Consider the following 6,000-nt stretch of genomic DNA (forward strand, 5'->3'; position numbering starts at 1 on the left):
ATCCCTAGAATGAGGCTTAATCCTTAGGAGTCTAGATAGAACATCTAGATACCTATCCATCAAGCTATGACAATGATTGTTATGAGGTTGATTAGTTGATCAATAAATGCAGTGGATGAAATATGATGCCAGATAGAGGGAACAAAGATTGTTTGAGTAATTCAATGATGTAATCATATTGTCACCTCAGGAGAGAAATCAAAAGATGACACACCAGAACAATGATGTAGAGAAGTATATTTGAAGATACTAAAGTGATCAGAGATTCAAAAGAATGTAGAATATATTAGAAGAGCATGAAGAAAATTTTGGAGTTGATTACGATGATTTTAAGGTATGATTGACCATGTTTGACCAAGTTTGACTAGATTTGAATAGGGTTTACTTTTGACGAAAAAGTTGAGAATTTTGTGAAAATATTGATACAATGATGTTCTAAGATTCATAAAGTATAAAAAAGATAGACTGCACAAGCATTCGATTGCATTGGTCCCAAAAATTTAAAATGTGATTTTGAGGGATTTAAGTGTGTTAGATTTCAATTTTGATCCCAAAAATGAGTTCATGGCTATCCAATTAGCCAAGGGGGTGATTTATTGACCACTTGTATAGTTAAGATAAAACGTGATACATTGAAGAAATCACTAACCTCTCAAGTTGAAGGATACAAGTAAAGAAGTAACTAAAGTCATGACCTAATGCAATTTTAGTATGAAATGTGACCTTATGCTAGATGAAATCCCTAGGATTGGTTATTGAACCTATAAGATAGTTATCATCATAGAGCTTTTTATTTAGGCAATTGAATGTCATACAATTCTCACTTCCATTACAATCATGAGAGTATGAATATGACATGTGTCCTAGTTTTGTTAGAATTAAATGTAAGCATTAAGGCACAAGAAGCCAGAATGACAAAAACATTTGTTCCTTTAAATGTAGCAAGTAAACATAAGCACCAAAGCATAAACACTAGGATGACTAGAATGTTTCTTGCATGCAAGCACACTAGCCACACAAGAGATCCTTCTCATGCTAAGTAATCAATAAGTATTCTATCCACAATGACCCTTGCATTTGTAACCTAAGATAGAAGTGTGCTAGGTGTACTCAAAGTGACCCATATGTTCACTTAACATGATGAGTATCAATGTTATATTGTAGCATAGAGAACTCACTCAAAAATTCAAGGAGAAGAACCAACCTCACTAAAGTGTTCATATAAAATGAGTCAAGGTACACATGGCCATTGAACATGAGATAGAGGCTCTTCTGGTGGATGCCTCTTTTATATGTAGCCTTTAGATCATTAGGACTAAACCATAAAGTAGATAAAAAAGAAAAGATCATGCCCCTAGTCCTCACTTCTCTAGTCAAATTAGACATCCTTGAGTTGCTTAAAGGGGAATGAAAAAGTGAAAGAAAAAAACACAAAGAAAATCTCATCATAGCTCAAACAATTTTAATGTTTTTAATTTAGTTTTAGTTTCAATTTTAATGGATTGATGTCAAGTGTTGATGTTCAGAACATATGCGTAAGAAATCTCTTTAGTAGTAGGACAATATTAGATAGACTTAGTTAAGATAATTGGTGACTGACTTAGAGAGGAATCTTCATTGAGAATAATCTTAGTAGGAGACTAAGCAATAGTAGATAGACATAGCTAGATCCACTGGTGACTGACTCAAAAGAGATTCTCTATTAAACCATAGGGTGTTTCCCTTGAGACTATGACTCAGAGTTTCAAATATAATTGAGAGAGGATGCATGAGTGCAAAGAAAAAACTAAAATAGGAAAGCAATTGTACAAAAGCTAGAAGATGCACTATAGAATGTAGCATTAGAAAAAAGAGGTGCCTATTTACCAAGTTTTTACCTTCTTGGTTGAGATTCTATTTTTGCTACCACAATGCCTATTTGCCAGGTTTTCATCAATGGCACTTTTCTTTTTAAATATTTTTTTTGTATTTTTCAATTTTCAATTATTTTTTGTATTTTCTAAATTTTCAATTATTTTTTTTGTATTACCAAAGCTCCTATTCCTAGGTTTCCATTGAGATAATAATTTTCTTTTTAGAACCTTTTGCAATTTTTAGACTTTTTTCAAGACATTTAGATATGTACAAAGAGCTTCAAAAGAAAGTTAGTTGTAGAACCTCTCCAGATGAAGGTGATTGATCAACTCTTTGAGCGAGTCTCCTTTAGTAGTTGAGAGTTGATAAGTACCATATCCAAACACTATAATGACTATGTATGAACCAAGCTAGTTAGGTTCAAACTTCCCTTTCTATATCTATTTTTGTTGATTCTTAGGGGTTTCCCTCAAGATGAGATCACCCACTTGGAAGTCACGTGGTTTAATTTTTTGATTGTAGCTTTTGGACATTCACTTTTGATAAGCTTGTAGATGATTGAACACCACTTGCTAACATTCATCTAGTAATTTTGTCTCTTGTATCCAAGATATTTTGTAGTCATCATCAGTGATGAGGCCTTTTAGAGAGATTCACAAAGTAGGAATCTTGATCTCAATAGGAAGCACAACATCCACTCCATTTACCAAGAGAGGGTGTTGTTCCCATTGGAGTTTTGATACTTGTTCTGTAAGCCCATAGAGTTGGATTGATTTGAAGGTGCTAGACCCTTCCAAATTTTTTAACTGTGTGATGTAAGATCTTTAGAATATCCTTATTGGATTTTTTTCTTGTCCATTACCTTGGGGGTAGTAGATGGAAGACCAATGTTGCATGATTTTAAACTTTGAACACAACTCCTTGAAATCCTTGTTTTTGAACTGTCCCCATTGTTAGTAATGATGGAGGATGGTACACCATACTTACAAATAATATAGTTGAGAATGAATAGAGCTATAGTTTCCCCATTAGCCTCATGAAGAGGGACTGCTTCTACTCATTTTGTGAAGTAGTCTATAGTTGTGATGATGAACTTGTGTCCATTCAAAGAAGATGGATGAATCCAACCCACTAGATCAAAGGCCCATTGTTGAAATGGCCAAAGCATGATGTAAGGAATTAGCTCCTTGACTGGAGCATAAATTAGATTTCCATGGAGTTGGCACTGTTTGTAGGACTTGGCATATTTAATTACCTCTTTCTCCATTTCTAGCCAATAGTGACCAACTCTAATAAGTTTGTGAGCTAGTATCAAGTCATTTGAGTGTGATCCACAAATGCCTTCATTTACATCTATTAATGCACATGTTGACTCATTGGGTTCTAGAAAACTAAGGAGTGTACCATCAAGACCTCTCCTAAACAAGTCATTAGAAATGATGACATATCATAAACCATTTAGGATAAGGTTACATTTTTTTATTCCAGGTTAGATTGTTTGGAATAATCTAGTCATGCAGGTAAGAGTAGATATGATGATAGCAAGATTAATCATGTCCTATGAAAGAAAAAATCATTTAGGATTCAAGTGAATCATAAGTAGATTAAGATAATGTCTCCACCAGGAATTTATGTCGAAAGTCATTTTTTGGCATTTGTAGCATGGAAGTGAGAGTGGCCATTGCATCAACCACTTTGTTATTTTCCTGAGAAATCTATTGAAAAGTGATATGTGCATAGTAATTTTTCAAATCATCAACCATTCTTTTGTAAAGTTTCAACTTCTCATCCTTTGTCTAGTAAACATCATTGACTTGATTGATTACTAACTATGAGTCACCAAAGATATTCAACTCATCTACCCTCCATTTATCTACAATTTTCATGTTGTTGATTAAGGCTTCATATTGTGCAATATTTTTTGTACAAGGAAATAGAATCTTGTATGACTTAGGTAAAGAATACTTTTGTGTTATTATAAATAAAAGTCTAGCACCAGATCCTTGTTGTGTGAAGGAGTTGTTGAAGAACATCACCCATGTTTGGTGTGTTAACAATAAAATAGATTCATCAGGGAATTAAATATTCAATAGTAGAAGACTTTTGATTGGTGCTTCTACTAGTTGATCAGTGATTATCTATCCTTTAATAGCTTTCACTTTTACATATTCAATTTTGAAGTCACTCAAGATCATAACCCATTTAGCTAGCCTTCCTGTCATAGTATCCTTGCTAAGAAAATACTTTAGAGGATAAATCTTTGCAATCAGTCACATAGTATGAGTGAGCATGTAGTGTCACACTTTTTGGGAAGTAGAAAAAACTACCAAGAAAGCTTTCTCAATAATGTTGTAGTTCATCTCATAGGAGATCAATGTACAACTAAGATAATAAATAGCTCATTCCTTATTGTTGTTTTCTTCTTGAGATAACAAGATACCTAGAGATGAGTTTGTTCTACATATGTACAAAATGAGAGGTTTCTCATAAATAGGAAGCATTTGTATTGGTGGATTAGAAATATATTACTTAATCTATGTTAAGATTTGATCATAGTCCATGTTCCAATCATATTTCCCACCTTTATGCAAAGTCTTTGTGAAAGGTTTTGATTTATTCACTAACTGTGATATGAATCTATGAATAGATTAAAGTATTCCTTGTAGCCCTCTCATTTGATTGATGTTTTGAGGTGGAGGAATTTCCATTATAGCTTGAACCTTTTTTGGATCCACCTCAATTTCTTTTGCAGACACATTGTAACCAAGTAGCTTCGTTGATGTGACACCAAAAGCACATTTCTTAAGATTTAATTTGAGACTAAATTTCTCCATATGATCTAAGATAGGTTCTAGATAATGAAGATGAGTGTTTTACTATATACTCTTGACCAAGGTATCATCAACATATTTTTCCATCATTTTATGCATCATTTCATGGAATATTGGTGTAACTTCTCAATGATATGTGGCACTTGCATTCTTTAGACCAAATAGCATTACATTCCAATAAAAGGTACCCCATGCAAAAGTGAAAGTAGTTTTCTCTTGGTCATCTAGAGAAACTTTAATTTGATTATAACCAGAAAAACCATCTATTAGTGAGTACATTTCATATCCCGCTATCATGTCCACTATCATATCAATGTTGGGTAGTGGAAAGTCATCCTTGGGACATGCTTTGTTTAAATCTCAAAAATCTATACAAGATCTGATAGAATTGTCATCTTTTGAGACTGGAAATATGTTTAAGATCCATTCAAAATAGTCAATGATACAAATGAAACTAGCTTTCAAGAACTTTTCTAGTTCAACTTTAACAAGTAGTGCCACATGAGGATGCATCTTCTTGAGTTTTTGTTAGATAGGTCTCACCCCTGGTGTGATAGAAAAATGATGCATTGTAAGATTAGAATCTAAGCTTGGCATATTTGAGTAGGTCCATGCAAAGTTGATCTTCTTGTCCTAGAAGAAAGCAACAAATGCCTCTTTTTCCTCTATAGATAAAGATTGTGCAAGATGTATAATATGAGGGTGTTCCTGAGTTCTCAGATTTATTGATTGAATTGGCTCTATCAACACTGATGATCTCTCCTAAAAGTGACTCAAAAGTGCATCAAATACCTCATCCTTAGGTACCTTAGAAAGGTTTTCACCTTTACTTATGTCTTTTTATTTTACTATTTTTGGTTCTGATAGTGCCACAATATGGTTTTCACCATCATAACATCTATTATTTTTCCTAGTAATTGTATGACTGAGATATTTAATATCACCTTCAATCATATTGACCCTATGTTCACTAGTGGAAAACATTACTAGTTCAACAATGTGTAGGTAGCAAGCAAGAGCATAGTCATTCTAGAACATGGGGACTTAACTAGATGTAGTATTGGAGTTCCACTCTATTAACTTGGGATAAGTAAGTGAAAGAGAAGTGGCAGGTTTGATTGCATTCATAGTATAGTCATCAAATGCATGGACAAGTAATTTGAGACCTAAAGTGATTTTGTCCAAAGGTATGTTCAAATTTGTTTAAGTTCTAACAACATTAATCAAAGACCTATCGACATTAGTAGGATGAGACTCGTCTAACTAAATCCTAGATTTCTCTCCCATTTCAAGTTTATTTTCATATGTGTGAACT

The sequence above is a fragment of the Cupressus sempervirens genome, chromosome 1 (assembly GCF_028749045.1).
Source record: "Cupressus sempervirens isolate cs-2001-9-10 chromosome 1, ASM2874904v1, whole genome shotgun sequence".
Lineage (NCBI taxonomy): Eukaryota > Viridiplantae > Streptophyta > Pinopsida > Cupressales > Cupressaceae > Cupressus > Cupressus sempervirens.